Here is an 18593-nt window from a genome sequence, read left to right on the forward strand (position 1 = left end):
AATTACAGATAGATCCTGCCTCCTTGGATAGAGACAGTGCTTTGTCTTTCAGGCAAATGTTCCTTTTTTCTGGGGAGGATTCCTTTGGTAGGGCTTTTTATTGGAAGTTATTGCTGTCTCATAGTTCCTGGGGAATCACAGTACAATGAAATAGCCCAAAGCAGATGTTTCAGACCAGGAAACATGTGTTAAATCAGTGCAAGGAGAGGCCATATGCTGAAAACAATCATTTTCTCCCTGGGAGATAATCTTAGCCATGTATTTTGCTTACAGACTATCAGGATCATTTTCCCTCCAACCCAGCTAACTGGACCAAAGATTGTAAGCTAGAAAGATGGAATTTTGATGGCACAGCACATAGGGTAGAATGGACTGTTTGTACTGCATTAGTTGTGTGTGTGTGTGTGTGTGTGTGTGTGTGTGTGTGTGTGTGTGTGTTTGTGAGAGAGAGAGAGAGTCTCTTGGACTGCAAGGAGATCAAACCAGTCAATCTAAAGGAAATCAGTCCCGAATCTTCATTGGAAGGACTGATGCTGAAGTTGAAACTCCAATACTTTGGCCATCTGATGTGAAGAACTGACTACTTGGAAAAGACCCTGATGCTGAGAAAGATTGAAGTCAGGAGGAGAAGGGAATGACAGAGGATGAGATGGTTAGATGGCATCACTGACTCAATGGACATGAGTTTGAGTAAGCTCCAGGAGTTGGTGATGGACAGGAAGGCCTGGCATGCTCTGTCCATGGAGGTTCAAAGAGGCGGATACAACTGAGCGACTGAACTGAACTCTGTGTGTGTGCATGTGTGTACACAACAAATCAAACTTAGATAAATGTATCATCAAATACTTTGACGGTCTTCAGTGGTTCACAGGACTGGATCTTCCTTGTGGTAAAAGTACCAAGCTAAAGGGAAGGGATATGTTTTCACTGTCAAGAAACCCAGTAAGGATTTAAGTGTGAGAAAGGAAATGAGAAAGGCCTTGGCCCTGGCAGGTAAGAATCTGCTTTCTCCTTAGAGAATAGGTAGCTGGGCCCAGACTGTGAGGTGAGAAAGTGCCTGGTGCCTTCAGTGATAGATGAGCTGGCTTCTCCTTTGTAGAGAATGGCTTGCCTCTGAGGGACTTGTTAAAAGACTTACTGAGGCATATTAAAGATTTTACAAATTTACAAAACTCTGTAATAATCTAACTAGGAAAATAATTTGAAAAAGAACTGATACATGTATATTTATCATGTATCACTTTGCTGTACACCTGAAACCATCACAACATTGTTAATCAACTATGAAAGTGGGGTTTCCCTGAAACTATCACAACATTGTTAATCAATTATACTCCAATATCAAATGAAGTTTTAAAAAAAACTTCATGAGTTTATTTGAGCAGAAGTTGGTTGGAATCAGACAGTGCCAAACTGGAAGTGGTTAAGAATGCTCCATGGATAGGAGCTCTGGAAGAGACGCTTCTACAGAAAAGAGAGAAGCAAAACAAAGAGATTATTGATTGGCAGTTGCTTAAAGCCTAAACTGTGATTGGTTGACCTTGGGTTTTGATTTCTTAACCTTGAGGCATTTACAGGCTTAGATTTTGGTTTGCTTACATCGCTGCCATGGCATTAGAGCCATCTCAGCCTAATGATTCATGTTGTTTAATTAGTTTAACAGACTCTAATGCAAATTGGAAGTTGTCCTAGAAGTAATGCTCCTATTTTAATGCGACGCTTCAACAAATTCTAGATGATAAAAGTCACAGCCTGCTGTCAGTTGTACTGTGGGAAGTAGGAGCACACAGTGTCTTTCCTGTACCAAGGCTTGGGGAGGCATCAGCAGTTTTCCCACAGAAGGATAGCTCTGAATCCTGGATACATGTGAGGCAATAGCCTGGAAAACTTAAAAAACTAGGAAGAAGCTTAGAGCTAATTTTATTAGTTGGACTAGTGGGATTTAGTGTTACCATATAGTAGGAAAAAATATGACCTTGTTGTCTACTCATAGACTAGAGTGGCCATGTATATAAGGGTTCTGTTATAGCATGGAGGAGGGTCAAAGAGGACCCTCCCTTGTGGGCCTAGGTTCTTGGTAAGGCCATAGAGAAGAATCTGAGGTCTTACCTGTGGCAAAAACAAGTTTATTAAGTAAGGAGCAGAAATAACACCACAAGGGAGAGGTAGACCAGGCCAAGAGAGGCACTGGCCCAGGAATGATGAGGTGTGGGAGTTTTCAAGACAGGATATTTATATATTCATTTAGGTGGGTATGGACTGACAGTTTTGATTGACAGTTGCCTTACATAACAACGGGCTCTGATATGCATGCCTTTCCCATAATTCAGTCTATTATAATCATATGTATATATAGAATATTTATGACAATTAAGGAACTCCCGACTGCCTGAAGTCACTTGAGGACACAGCTGTGTTTTAAGGGCACATGTGCTAGAGTTCAAGAAGTTTCTGTGATTAATGTGTAGCATGTCTGTGAGCTCTCTTGGGCTACACTAGGGTATGTCTGGGGCGGAGTTTAAAGTTCAGCTTGAGTCTTTTTTAGGCAACCCCTTGTTGCTCATGCCTAACTTCCTACCTAAGAGTTTCAGGTTTCTAATAATGCACTTTCGCACCATTTACTAAAAATTCTTACCAAAAACTATTCAGAGAAGTTATACAAATTGTTGCCCCTATTTTACAGATAGGGGCAACAGATATTTTACAGATAGAAAACAGAAACTTGGAAAATTGAAATTACTTGTCAAGAATACACAACAAGCAAACAACATACAGGGCTCTCAAATCCATAGATCTTTGGCCATAAATCCTATATCCATTCTATAATAAATCAGTCATCTTCACATTTTACCTACATCTCTATGTACTTTCTTACAGTTTTATTGAAATACTTCTTGTGTGTCTTGATTCTTATCATTCATTTATTCACCAGAATTTATTGTAAGTGACCTAGGTGTCAGTACTCCTGCTGACCTCTGGCTTCTTTACCCATGGAACCCAGGTCTCAGCTCTTGTTTAAGCCTCCTTTTCCAAAGAGTGAAGAGGCTTCAAGCCTATACATCAAATCAAAGATTTCTTAATAGTGTCACCCAGGATTCAAAAGAGAGGGCCTATATTGCACATTTCACAATAAGTACCTCACAAGTTCTCATTCATCCTTTTGTATCCTCCAGCCCTTTCAGTTTTTCATCAAAGATGGCCTGGCACACTCTTCCGCCTTCCAGTTCCCTTTTGGAAGGCAAGTTCCTCTCTCTGTAGCAAAATCCCTTTTCCTAAAACCTTGAAGCTAGGCAGCACAGGCTTCTAGAGGCTTGGTTTAAACCCTGAAATAGCTTTGCTAACTCAGGCATTCATAAAGAACAAAGAGAAGCTCTCTCTTCAAGGGATATTGTCACCAATAGAGGTTGAAGTACTTCCTACATGTGAATGGGAATTACCTCCCTGTGGGAAGATAACCATTATTCAGAGAGAAAGAGAAAATAAGAGAGAGAGATGGTGCAAGGAGATGGTGTGTGGAAGGTTGTTTGTCTTTTCTGGAAACTTGGAGGAATACCAGCCATGCAACACTCCCCCCAGAGATGGGTCTCTTGTCTCAGTTTGCTCAAGCTGCTCTAACAAAATACCACAGACTCGGTGGCTTAAACAACAAACATATTTCTGACAGTCCTGGAGCCTGAGAAGCCCACGATCAGGGTACCAGCAGATACAGCGTCTGGTGAAAACCTTCTTCCTTATTTGCAGATGACCTTCTTCTTGCTGTATCATAACATGGCAAAGTCAAACTCTGCTGTCTCTTCCTTTAAGGGCATTAATCAGCTCATGAGGGCCCCACTTTCATGACCTAGTCTAGACCCAGTTACTTCCCAAAGAACCCACCTCTTAAACCATCAAAATAGGGGTTAGAATTTCAACGTGAGAAATGGGGGCACAAAGATTTAGTACACCATAGCCTTTAACCCCAATTATCCCTCACTTCTCTCCGCAGGAGGTCTATGCAGACAACAGACCTAAGAAGCAAGAGAGGAGGGAAGACTTCTGAGGTAATCACGCAAATCTCTGCACAGAGTGCTCAAACAGGATAAGACATGCAAGATAATATACAAAGTATAAACTGTTTCCCTCAAAAAACAATGCTCTGTAAGATTAAATATTTAGCACATATCATATGATTTTTTCAGTTTCTTTTTTTCATGCATTTAAAATTAACATTGTAACAAATTAGTTAATTCTAGGCCCTGTAGTAAATAAATACTCAATCTTGTAAATTTAGTACCAATTGAACCATGCTAATGAGAACAAAGATAGTTTTCACTTTGTGGTTGAGCCAAGTTCTTTAAAAAAAGTTTTAATTTCTAAAATAAAAGTACTTTTCAATGTAGACAATATAAACAATGTCAAAAGAAGATATATTTTAAAAACCACTCATAATCCTACTGTTAGGTAGTTAGAATTGGAAAAAGGAGTCCAGAAGCTGGTTTTAGAAAAAGCAGAGAAACCAGAGATCAAATTGCCAACATCGGCTGGATCATCGAAAAAGCAAGAGCGTTCCAGAAAAACATCTATTTCTGCTTTATTGACTATGCCAAAGCCTTTGGCTGTGTGGATCACAATAAACTGTGGAAGATTCTGAAAGAGATGGGAATACCAGACCACCTGACCTGCCTCTTGAGAAACCTATATGCAGGTCAGGAAGCAATAGTTAGAACTGGACATGGAACAACAGACTGGTTCCAAATAGGAAAAGGCTTACATCAAGGCTGTATATTGTCACCCTGCTTATTTAACTTCTATGCAGAGTACATCATGAGAAACGCTGGGCTGGAAGAAGCACAAGCTGGAATCAAGATTGCCGGGAGAAATATCAATAACCTCAGATATGCAGATGACATCACCGTTATGGCAGAAAGGGAAGAGGAACGAAAAAGCCTCTTGATGAAAGTGAAAGAGGAGAGTGAAAACATTGGCTTAAAGCTCAACATTCAGAAAACTAAGATCATGGCATCTGGTCCCATCACTTCATGGGAAATAGATGGGGAAACAGTGGAAACAGTATTAGACTTAATTTTTGGGGGCTCCAAAGTACCTGCAGATGGTGATTGCAGCCATGAAATTAAAAGACGCTTACTCCTTGGAAGAAAAGTTATGACCAACCTAGATAGCATATTCAAAAGCAGAGACATTACTTTGCCAACAAAGGTCCATCTAGTCAAGGCTATGGTTTTCCCAGTAGTCATGTATGGATGTGAGAGTTGGACTGTGAAGAGAGCTGAGCGCCGAAGCATTGATGCTTTGGAACTGTGGTATTGGAGAAGACTCTTGTAAGTCCCTTGGACTGCAAGGAGCTCCAACCAGTCCATCCTAAAGGAGATCAGTCCTAGGTGTTCTTTGGAAGGAATGATGATAAAGCTGAAACTCCAGTATTTTGGCCACCTCATGTGAAGAGTTGACTCATTGGAAAAGACTCTGATACTGGGAGGGATTGGGGGGAGGAGAAGGGGACGACAGAGGATGAGAGGGCTGGATGGCATCACCAACTCGATGGACATGAGTTTGAGTGAACTCCGGGAGTTGGTGATGGACAGGGAGGCCTGGCGTGCTCAATTAAAGGGGTTGCAAAGAGTCGGACACGACTGAGTGACTGAACTGAACTGAAAAAACAAGGAAGGGAAAAGCCCGCCTAAATAGCACAAAGAAAGGTCCGAGTACTGGAGTGAGAACCTCAGTAGAACAAACAGCACCCCTGGCTAGCCCGATTTACATAGGGCAGGCCCAGGGGGAGGAAAAACACATAAAAAGAGGAGCCAAAGGGCCAGGGTCTCTCTCCCACATGCGCGCGCTCTCTCTCTCTCTCTCTCTCTCTCTCTCGCACTCTCTTTCTCTCTCTCTCTCTTTGTGTCTTTTGGGTGGGCATGCCCTCACACCTGGAGGATGTATTTTCTAAAAAAAACTGAGCTGTAACATGGAGCTATAACACTGTCCAAAGCTGTGACATGCTGAGTGCCTTAACATCCATTACTACAAATTTTTGTTGTGATGAGACAGAATGAGGAAATTACACACTCCCCTGACACTACTAGCATTAGTAAAGTAATGCTCAAAATTCTCCGACCCAGGCTTCAGCTGTACATCAACCATGAACATCCAGATGTTCAAGCTGGTTTTAGAAAAGGCAGAGGAACCAGAGATCAAATTGCCAACATCTGCTGGATCATCGAAAAAGCAAGAGAGTTCCACAAAAACATCTATTTCTGCTTTATTGACTATGCCAAAGCCTTCGACTGTGTGGATCACAACAAACTGTGGAAAATTCTGAAAAAGACACCAGACCACCTGACCTGCCTCTTGAGAAACCTATATGCAGGTCAGGAAGCAACAGTTTAAACTGGACGTGGAACAACAGACTGGTTGGAGTATGTCAAGGCTGTATATTGTCACTCTGCTTATTTAACTTATATGCAGAGTACTTACAACTTATATGCTGGAAGAAGCACAAGCTGGAATCAAGATTGCCAGGAGAAATATCAATAACCTCAGATACGCAGATGACACCACCCTTATGGCAGAAAGTGAAGAAGAACTACAGAGTGTCTTGATGAAAGTGAAAGAGGAGAGTGAAAAAGTTGGCTTTAAGCTCAACATGCAGAAAACTAAGATCATGGCATCTGGTCCCATCAGTTCAGTTCAGTTCAGTCACTCAGTCATGTCTGACTTCTTGCGACGCCATGAACCGCAGCATGCCAGGCCTCCCTGTCCATCACCAACTCCCAGAGTTCATCCAAACCCATGCCCACTGAGTTGGTGATGCCATCCAACCATCTCATCCTCTGTTGTCCCTTTCTCCTCCCACCCTCAATCTTTCTGAGCATCAGAGTCTTTTCAAATGAATCAGCTCTTCACTTCAGGTGGCCAAAGTATTGGAGTTTCAGCATCAACATCAGTCCTTCCAAAGAACACCCAGGACTGATCTCCTTTAGGATGGACTAGTTGGATTTCCTTGCAGTCCATGGGACTCTCAACAGTCTTCTCCAACATCACAGTTCAAAGGCATCAATTCTTTGGCACTCAGTTTTCTTCATAGTCTGACTCTCACATCCATACACAACCACTGGAAAAACCGTAGCCTTGACTAGACGGACCTTTGTGGACAAAGTAATGTCTCTGCTTTTTAATATGCTATCTAGGTTGGTCATAACTTTCCTTCCAAAGAGTAAGCATCTTTTAATTTCATGCCTGCAATTACCATCTGCAGTGATTTTGGAGCCCAGAAAAATAAAGTTAGCCACTGTTTCCACTGTTTCCCCATCTTTTTGCCATGAAGTGATGGGACCAGATGCCATGATCTTAGTATTCTGAATATTGAGCTTTAAGCCAACTTTTTCACTCTCCTCTTTCACTTTCATCAAGAGGCTCTTTCGTTCTTCTTCACTTTCTGCCATAAGCATGGTGTCATCTGCATATCTGAGGTTATTGATATTTCTCCCGGCAATCTTGATTCCAGCTTGTGCTTCTTCCAGCCCAACATTTTTCATGATGTACTCTGCATAGAAGTTAAATAAGCAGGGTGACAATATACAGCCTTGATGTAAGCCTTTTCCTATTTGGAACCAGTCTGTTGTTCCATGTCCAGTTCTAACTATTGCTTCCTGACCTACATACATATTTCTCAAGAGGCAGGTCAGGTGGTCTGGTATTCCCATCTCTTTCAGAATTTTCCACAGTTTATTGTGATCCATGCAGTGAAAGGCTTTGGCATAGTCAATAAAGCAGAAATAGATGTTTTTCTAGAACTCTCTTGCTTTTTTGATGATCCATTGGATGTTGGCAATTTGATCTCTGGTTCCTCTGCCTTTTCTAAAGCCAGCTTGAACATCTGGAAGTTCACAGTTCACGTGTTGCTGAAGCCTGGCTTGGAGAATTTTAAGCATTACTTTACTAGCGTGTGAGATGAGTGCAATTGTGCGGTAATTTGAGCATTCCTTAGCATTGGCTTTCTTTGGGATCAGAATGAAAATGGACCTTTTCCAGTCCTGTGGCCACTGCTGAGTTTTCCAGATTTGCTGGCATAGTGAGTACAGCACTTTCCCATCACTTCATGGCAAATAGATGGGAAAACAGTGGAAACAGTGACAGACTTTATTGTGAGGAGCTCCAAAATCACTGCAGATGGTGATTGCAGCAATGAAATTAAAAGACACTTACTCCTTGGAAGAAAAGTTATGACCAACCTAGAGAGCATATTAAAAAGCAGACAATCCTCTCACCGAACACCTCCAACGTGGTGTTCAGACACTTCGTAGAAGTTGGTCGAATGTCCTACATCTTCTTTGGGCCTCATGTCAGGAAGCTGGTCATGATTGTAGATGTTATTGATCAGAACAGGGCTTTGGTGGATGGACCTTGCACTCAAGTTAAGAGACAAGCTGTGCCTTTCAAAGGCATACAGCTCACTGACTTCATCCTTAAGTTCCCGCACAGTGCCTATCAGAAGTATGTCCGGGAAGCCTGGGAGAAGGCAGATATCAATGCAAAGTGGGCAGCCACAAGGTGGGCCAAGAAGATTGAAGCCAGAGAAAAGAAAGCGAAGATGACAGATTTTGATCGTTACAAAATCATGAAGGCAAAGAAAATGAGGAACAGACAATCAAGATTGAAGTTAAGGAACTTCAAAAGGCAGCTCTCCTGAAAGCTTCTCCCAAGAAAGCCCTTCCTGCTAAGGGCAGCTGCAGTAGCTGCTGCTGCTGCCAAGGTTCCAGCAAAAAAGATCACCACTGAGGGTAAGAAGGCTCCAGCCCAGAAGGTTCCTGCCCAGAAAGCTGTAGGCCAGAAATCAGCACCTCCTCCTAAAACTCAGAAGGGTCAGAAAGCTCCATCCCAGAAAGCCCCTGCTCCAAAGGCATCTGGCAAGAAAGCATGAGTGCATAAGAGGCTATTCAAATCAGAATAAAAGTTCTTTTTGATGTGCTGGCAAATTTAAAAAAAAAAAGGCAGAGACATTACTTTGTCAACAAAGGTCCATCTAGTCAAGGTTATGGTTTTTCCAATAGTCATGTATGGATGTGAGAGTTGGACTGTGAAGAAAGCTGAGTGCCGAAGCACTGATGCTTTTGAACTGTGGTGTTGGAAAAGACTCTTGAGAGTCCCTTGGACTGCAAGGAGATCCAACCAGTCCATCCTAAAGGAGATCAGTCCTGGGTGTTCATTGGATGGACTGATGCTGAAGCTGAAACTCCAACACTTTGGCTACCTGATGTCAAGAGCTGACTCATTTGAAAAGACCCTGATGCTGGGAAAGATTGAGGGCGGGAGGAGAAGGGGACGACAGAGGATGAGATGGTTGGATGGCATCACCGACTCAATGGCCATGAGTTTGGGTGAACTCCGGGAGTTGATGATGGACAGGGAGGCCTGGCATGCTGAGGTCACAAAGAGTTGGACATGACTGAGCGACTGAACTGAACTGACACTACCATGAAAAAATGTCTAACTGTATTATTTTTGATGCAAACTTTCTTTCTTCAAGAAAGGAAATTTAAAGGGATTTAAATAAAGAGAAATTAATCTGTCTCCCTGAAAGCTGACTGTGGTGACAGCATCAGGATTCAAGTTAGAAAGTCATGACAAAGAGGTTGTTGGATTACTTTTTCCTTCCTAAAGATTCTCCTTTTGGAATTCTTTGTAAATTCCTTAAGGGACAGAATCAAGTTTTATAAGTTTATATAATCTGAGCTCTCTTTATTTAAAAAAAAATATATATATAAAATTAGGCATACAAAAGTGAGAAATATTTAGAAAGAAAAAAATCACAATTGTAGTACTTTTATTAATAATTCCCTGACTTCTAAAATACATTTTCATGCATTTTTGGATGATAGTTTTTGAGTGCCTCCTCACATAAAGCAATATTATAGCACTTAAAAAATAGAATATGAAGATAATTCAATACTTTAGCATAGGTGTCTGAAATGTTTTATTATTAATAATAATTCAGAAAAATTTATTTCAGTTTCACTGTTTACCACTAGTGCTCTCACATAAAGTTTTAGGATTCCTGTTTCCTTTGTTTGTAGGCTATAAAGCTAGGTCAAATTTTTACAGACTAGCTTTTGAGTATGTTTATTTTTAGACCAATTTTTCATCCATTTCCACACTTCTAGTGTTAGATGTTGTTGGACATGTTTATATAGGTTCTGACTCAGGTGCTAATATCCTTGTGACATGATTTAACAGAGAAGAAAAAATCTGACTTCATATTGGATCTATTTCTTTACCTCTAAACCTTTTGCTGTGTTGCCTGTGCTTGGTCATGTTGGCTCTGCACCTCTCTAGAGTGTTGCTTTTAACCTGAAATATGCATGATAGCCCATTCTTAAGGCTCTGACCTTGAAAGGTATAACACTTTTCCATTGACAGAGAAAGTTGTAGAACAGTAAATAGCAACTGTTTTGTTGGAGGTTTACAGCAAGATTGTAACCAAACCTACATGAACAGCTACAAAAACAAAGGATTCTGGCACCAAGAAGTTTGCAACAACCAGCCACACCCCCTCCTCTGGTAGTATAAAGAAGCCTGAATTTTAACTGGGATGGGAAGATCCCCTGAAGTAGAAAGCCACTCCAGTATTCTTGCCTGGAGCATCCCCATGGACAGAGGTGCCTGGTGAGCCAAGTCCATAGGGGTCTCAAAGAGTCAGACACGACTGAGCGATTAAGCACAGCACGCAAGACGGTTCTTTGGGACACCAGTCCACCATCTTCTTGGTCTGCTGGCTTTCCAAATAAAGTTGCTATTCCTTGCCCCAAGGAATGTAGGAAGCAGAAGGAGTTTGGACATCCGATAATGACACCAGCCGAATTGGTATGTTGGATGGTAGAAAGCCATTCCTACACAGAGACAGCTAGCTCTTATGTAACTCTTCATGTAAGAGACTGTGGATCACATAACTATACCATATTAAACTTAATCTCAGTGCATCACCAACTCAGCTTGCTTTTAGACGTATCTCACAAATTGCTGCGTCACTCCCGTCCCACTTAAAATGAGGAAAGTACAAAGAAAACACTTCCACTTTCTTAACTTTCACAAAGAAAACAAAGTGAAGGGAAGCCAGTCTTAGTAAATTGCAGACAAAATATTTTGCTTTTGCAAGTTACCAAAAAACCTGTGTTCACACACATTGCCATGGTCTCTTACAAGGCCTTGGAAGTAAATAGCCAGCGATAATAAGAGGCCCTGAAACTTCTGTTTCATTGGCTATTGGTAAATCTACCTCTGCCTGGAAAGTTGTGTTTTATTTTTTAAAAGCTGGTGTCCTGAAATTTCTCCCTCACCTAAAGCTGTTAACTCTTCACAGACATTGAGCTGTGTGACACTAAGCATCTGTACAACTTAATGAACATTTGAGCAAGTAAAGAGATCTCTTCCCATATCAAACATTAAATATTTCAGCTTATTGGATTGCTAAATTTAATAATGGATTTAAATTATAGCATATTTACATTCAGTTCAGTTCAGTTCAGTTCAGTCACTCAGTCGTGTCCGACTCTTTGTGACCCCATGAATCGCAGCACTCCAGGCCTCCCTGTCCATTACCAACTCCCGGAGTCTGCTCAAACTCATGTCCATCGAGTCGGTGATGCCATCCAGCCATCTCATCCTCTGTCGTCCCCTTCTCCTCCTGCCCCCACTCCCTCCCAGCATCAGGGTTTTTTCCAATGAGTCAACTCTTTGCATGAGGTGGCCAAAGTATTGGAGTTTCAGCTTTAGCATCAGTCCTTCCGATAAACACCCAGGACTGATCCCTATGTTTACATGGTATTTAACTTTTCAACATACATTTCCATAAAACACCATGGCTATTAACAAGATTCACTGTCAACAGTGAAAATCTGGATAATACATGTAAATATGGATTAGTAAAAAGACCCATCATCTCACTTATTTACATAGAACAAAACCTACATTTACCTACACTATGGTGATTTAATGTCGAAGAAGACACAGCAGGAACCACAACCCCTCCGCCATGTAAATGTGTGTCATTCTGTATATGCAGACTACCTTGATAACAAAATATAGATTAGATAAATTGGATTTAAAACCATAGTATGTGATTTTATCTTTGTAAATATGCCATGTAAACATTTTTAAACATTATTTAATCATCTCTTTTATTCACAGATTTAGTTATTTTATTATATAACCTAGTTACTAATGTAAAAGTTAAAATAATATTCTTGTATTAGCTATGAAAGAACAATACAATAATTAATCATAAAAATATCTGTATTTTGGTGATGAATTATGACCCAAAGATGTCTAACAAGATGTGTATTTTTATCTTTCTATACATATCCTAAAAATTATTATAACTAGAACAATTTCAAAAACATGTACATGAAATATGAAAATGAGATTTCTTATAAATAAAGACACAAGAAGCATTCTGGTTTTTAAGTGCAGTTCATCCCAAGAGATCAGTAATGTGTCAGTTAATCAGAAAACAGTCAGGAATCCAAATGAACTGGGGGCACAATAAATCCACTGTGTCACAATGCTTGTTGAACATGATAAATATTCTGAATTTACATTATATGAAACCAAAAAGCTGTTTTTATAAGCAAATAGTGGGCATCATTATGTCTACATGATTTCCTATGGAAAAAATTGACTGAAAAATGTATTCCCTAGAAGCCAGTCTTGGTTTCCATTGCTAATGCCTTTTTAAGGTAAAAGTTGTTTTTTTCAATACAGCAGACAAAATGCTATAACCATTCAAGGACTCATTCAACCAAATTAATTAGTCTTAAAAACTTACTTGAAATTGAAGTTAAACTTGGAAATAAGTAAATGCACTCCTGATCAAAGGAAGTTTGAATTGATCCTCCACTGCTTTGAGGGCTCACCTGGTGGCTCAGTGGAATCTAATAAATAAATGACCATTCCTTTATCTCCATGCCGTGTGTGTTAAAAACCAGTTGTTTTCAACATCAGTTGTTACAACCTTCCGATACATATATCTTTTTTCCTTTAGGATAAGGACCTTAATCTGGGTATGTAACTCACTAATCAACTTCAGATTCTAAGTGGTTTATAGAGTCCATTAGTTCTAAGAATATAAAATGTCTCAATACCTAACTGATATCGCTGGCATCTGCAGTGTAAGAAAGTGAAAAACTTTAATCCAAGAAAAATTCTTGAGCCCTAAGAGATCATGAGTGTCTGTATCCAACTGAATTTTCATATTAACTTTATGTATAACTATTATTTATTTCATTCAAGGTAGATTTCCATCTTCCTTCATTGCAAACCAATCATATATCACAGAAAATACTTAAATGAAGTATTCAAAAATTTTCAGTTAGTATTTCTGAAAACTACTAAACTCTCAGGATACACATTTTTCTTTCAGTTTCAAATTATTGTGTAACAAGAACAATAATTTCTGTTCAAAGTAAATAAAAAAGGATCCTGAACTGGTTTACTCGTTTTGTTGTACTTAATGTAATAGGCTAATTGAAAAATAAGAAATGCTGCTTTCTCTTTCTGTGTGGTGTGTGTATCATTTGCTCAAGAAGAGCCTGTATGCATATACAGTCTATGTTCATATTTTCAGCTTAACTTTTCATCACTCTGTTGCCTACTTCCCAACAGTCATTAATTTTCTCTTCATTCTCTTTTCAGCACATTGTTGATATTCACTGATATTTAACTTGTTAAAACTGACAGTTTGGAAACTACCAATATATATAGGCAGGACTTAAGCTTTTATGGTAATATTTTTAGAGATTCACCTTAAAAGCAAAAAGCTTCCTATGCTGCATTTTAATCTTCCTAATTAAAGAAGTTACTGCCTTCATTATGTATTGTTTTTTGTTTTGTTTTGCTTTGTTTGCTCTTCCTAAGTGAATAAGACACCTTTTATATTTTCTTCCTTCATGGGGCTATCTTTGGCTTCCTAATAGTTTGACATAGAATCTAGAGTTGTAATATATATATATCTAAATTCTTAAGAAAATAAAAATATGTGTTTTATTGATATTTTCGGTAAGAATTCAATCAGAATAGCCAGAAATGAGAGTACAAGTAGACAAAATCCTTTATATATGAAAAACAGAGCAGTCTGTTGGGTCTGGCCGGTTGTTATAAGCTAGTAATACCATTTTTCTCAGAAAATTTTGTTCATCAGACACATTTTCTGAGTTACTTCATTTGAGATAAATAATGAGAGCTTTAAAAAAAGTTTTGACCACATTGTAAGTCCTTTAAAAAAGTTTAAGTTTGAATGGTAATTTTGCCCTTCATAAAATATGTATGTACTTCGTCCAAGAAAAAATACTATTAAAATTCAGATTTATTGGGAGAAAAAAATTTCCATTTTCCTTTTATCACATTGAATGATGTATGATTTTAATATTGTGAAATTATCTGATGTCTGCTATATGAGAAGACTGATTAAAACCAATTGAAATAGCTTAGAGCATTTTATAATTTCTCTGTAACTTATTCACAAGTCCACTGCCTGGAATGAGTAGAAAATATTCAGATGGCTTAATTCAGTAAGTTCTTAATGTGAGATATTTCAAAAGACCAGACTGTAAGTAGTTCTTATTAACAAAGTCCACAGAACAGTGAGACTATATTTGCAAATTAAAAAAAAACCAGATTTTTGACATAAGCTTTATGGTTTACTTAAGATGTTCAGTTCACTCAGTTTGTAGTGATGTATATGTAGATGACTTTGCTGCCCCATCTAACATTTTCATTTGATCTTCATTCTGACTGACTAGCAACATGGTTTTCACCTAACAATGATAAACTATTGATTTAATATAGGAATTTAATGAAATCTTTAGATAAGTAAGAAATAATTTTAAATACTAATTTGAAGGACCCTTACCCAAGGAATGAACATTACAAGGAAATAAAATAAATTCCATCTTTTAAAATAATCTCTATTCTCTCATATTCACAGTGAAATGTGCCTAAGGGAATTGGATGAAACAATTGCTTCCTTTATCAGTCTATAACGATCTAGGTAAATGTGGCCCAAATAACCAAGAAGAGCCTAAACTCTTGGCAGAGTATGTTACCACTCGTAAGGATCTCTCTCATACTTACCAGGAGATTTCCAATGTACTCTGGGCTCCATTTGTAGACGATGTATTAAAATATATCAAGGGAGATTAAAAAGTAAAATGCATAATAGCTAAATTAAAGTGTTCCTATTAGAAATGCTTTTAAAAATGATGCAAGAAGTTATAATTATATTATGACTTTAATTGCATATATAGAATTGTTTGCCTTTCTCGTTAGGAAAGTGTTTAAAGCATAAAGATGAAAGAAATTCCCTTTTACCTTAATTTAAAATAAAAAAGACAATAGATATAAATAGGTGAGTCACAGAAAAGTTGAGTGGGGCATGCATATATCTAGAAAAGTTCATATAAAAATGCAAATAAAAATCAAATGCCATTTTCTCTATCAAATTAGTACATTTTTATCAAATGTACTATCAAATGTAATTTTATCAAATTAGTACAAACAGTACATTTTTACATAAAAAGCTGGGAGATGTATAGGAAACAGAAACTCTCATATTATGCTGATGGGATGTAAACTGATATAATTTCTCTGGAAACCATATGGCAATACATAACATGAACTTAAAAATGCTCATATACTTTGGTCCACTCTTACATCCCCATCTAAGGAGGTAATTAGAAATGAAATCAAATGCAAAGATGTTCTGGTTAGTATTACTTATCAAAAATTAGAAACAACTTAAGAATGGTTAATTATTATTTGAATGTACTATAAAATTTTAGTTACCTATTGGAGGTTTGGAAGATCATTTTCCAATATAATGGGATGAAAAGTAATCTATGACATCAATGAGTTGTCAATTCATGCTCTATGTGTCATGCAGAACCCTTCTTATAATAAATGTATAGTCAATGTTTATAGCAACTGCATCCTTTTCAAAAGAAAAACAATATAAAAGTCTTGAAAGTTGTGCAACTGTGATCCTAGACCTAGATTAATCATTCATCTATACAGTATTTGACAAAAAAAATATTTAATGATAATAGGGCTTCCCTGGTGGATCAGCTGGTAAAGAATCCAATGCAGGAGACACGTGGGTTCAATCCCTGGGTTGGGAAGATCGGAAGGGAAAGGGCTTCCACTCCAGTATTCTGCCCTGGAGGATTCCATGGACTGTATAGTCCATGGGGTTGCAAAGAGTCGGACACGACTGAGTGACTTTCACTTCACTTCACTTCACTTCATTTAATGATGGATAATAGGGCTTCCATTTTTAGAACTATGCCCAGCCATCACTGAAGATTTTAGTATTCATTCAGGACACTGCCAGCTAGAAAAGTGCTCAAGTGTTCTCATAATTTATGCCAAAATACTGAGATTTCTTCATGAATAATTTGTTTATGTCAGGGATCACTTGGGAGACAGAGCAAGGTAGAAGGGAATCTGATTTGGACTCTGGAAAGCAGTAGGGCACGTTCATATCAGTTCACATGCTGACTCCTGTTGAACTGCATAAAGGATATCACAGGTTTCTACGCTTATTTCTCAAGCTAAATGTGATGTCAATCTTAATCCAAAATGTGCAACTACAGGGTTAATACTTTAGATGCCAACAACCACATAATTAATTAAAATGATAGAAAAAGAGACACTACTCAAAGATTCTGTTTTCATTTTTATGGAAGAATTATGTAATAGAATCCATGGTTATATTGAGTTACCTTTCTAACATCTATTCTTAAACTTCCCAGAAAAAATAGGCTCACTTTATAATTAATCATACTTATTTGATTGGCTACTGCTAACATTTAGCTGATTCTGATACAAAGTTGTCATTGGTATGTCATTTGTAAGGTTTACAGTGAATGAACATATACTCTTCTTCATTTAGAGAGGGAACTGTGCTGACCTAAATACATAAAGAAAAGTCTCTCAAGAATTTCCGCCCTCCCCTTTTCTTCTACCTATTATCAGTAACATGATCACCAAATGTTAGAGAATCGGAACATATGCGTTTAAAAGAAGCAACACACATCTAGCCCAAATGAAAAATTCAATTCCAAAAATCCAGTCTTCAAAATATAGAATCAACTGGTTAACTTGTTTCTAGAATCTTTTATTTCCAAGGGACAGAATCAGTAGAATGACCTAAGTATTGTAAATACATATTGCTATACTGCTGCAGCTACTGCTTCTAAGTCGCTTCGGTTGTGTCCGACTCTGTGCGACCCCATAGACGGCAGCCCTATACACATGTACACAAATATACTATGCCTGTAATCTTAGAAGAGGAAACATTTCTCTTACATTCACTAGTTTTTGGATGTCACAGTCTTAAATATTTGTTGTTGCTGTTCAGTCGCTAAGGTGTATCTGACTCTTTTGAGACTGCACATACTGTAACCCTCCAGGCTCCTCTGTCCATGGGATTTCCGGGGCAAGAATACTGGAGTGGGTTGTCATTTCCTTCTCCAGGGGATCTTCCCCAGCCAAGGACCAAACCCACATCTCCTGCGTTGACAGGTGGGTTTTTTTTTTACCACTGAGCCACCATGGAAGCCCAGTCATAAGTATACTAGTTTGATATTTCAGATTCAGAAGAAATAATGTCTCCTAGAAGTGATGGCCTTTTTATATGTGAATACCTTTTGGAGTAAAGCTCAATTTACACATACTGCTTAATGCAAACTATTTTTTTCTTTTAGTTGGCACAAAAGGCCCACATGATTACATCCATATGTAAATCAAGGAAGGTTTGTGCTGCTTTTTTATCTGCTGTAGATGGACTACTTCATGTGACCTTCTGAAAGCCTCATATCTTGCCACTTCATCAAGAGCTCTGAAATGTCAGTATCACCAAAATTGAACACAGAGCTTCTTATTTTCTACAAATGTTGTCTGCAGGTAACATCAGCTGTATCTCAGACAAGGAAAAATACTGTTTGATTAAGCTTTTGATATCTCTCTTAAGCAAAGGACATTAAAAAAACAACAACAACAAAGAACAGAAATTGATCTTGGATCATGGACAGCCCAAACTAACATACTGAAGCTAAAGAGGATAAATGATGGTGTTGGAGTTTTAACTGATTAATGATTGGTTCCTAGCTGCTACAAATCTTTTCTTTTAATAATTTATCCTTGAGAAGATCAGGAAAATAGTAACAGATATGTCATTTTCCAACAAATTGCTATTGCTTTTCTTTTTGAGTCCAAAGCACCTCCAGAAATATAAAGGTATAGCAGAGTCTCATGTTGGAATAGGATCACTTCATATGTGAAATAAATAATGAAAAAATGAATATTAAAAAAACACTCAGAGAAAGCACAGATCACTGTCAAAATATCTAAACACTTTATGTTTATTTAAATTTGAAACAATCTGGTCTTCAAAATGGGCTAAATAATACCAACTTTGCATGATTTATTTTTATTTTTTATTGTGTTCTATACTATTATTTGGAGTTGTATTCTTTTTGTATTTCAGAATATGAAATCTCTCAACAATGTAGAAAATGTGACTTATGTGCCTGGAATATATCCATTTGTGT

At 38.2% G+C, this 18593-nt stretch overlaps 1 pseudogene; it reads left to right on the top strand.

Annotated features, from left to right (window-relative positions):
* The first annotated feature begins 2030 nt into the window (after positions 1–2030).
* LOC128046895 (60S ribosomal protein L14-like) lies at positions 2031–8914 on the top strand (annotated as a pseudogene).
* The last annotated feature ends 9679 nt before the right edge of the window (positions 8915–18593 follow it).

The sequence above is a fragment of the Budorcas taxicolor genome, chromosome 4, assembly GCF_023091745.1.
Source record: "Budorcas taxicolor isolate Tak-1 chromosome 4, Takin1.1, whole genome shotgun sequence".
Lineage (NCBI taxonomy): Eukaryota > Metazoa > Chordata > Mammalia > Artiodactyla > Bovidae > Budorcas > Budorcas taxicolor.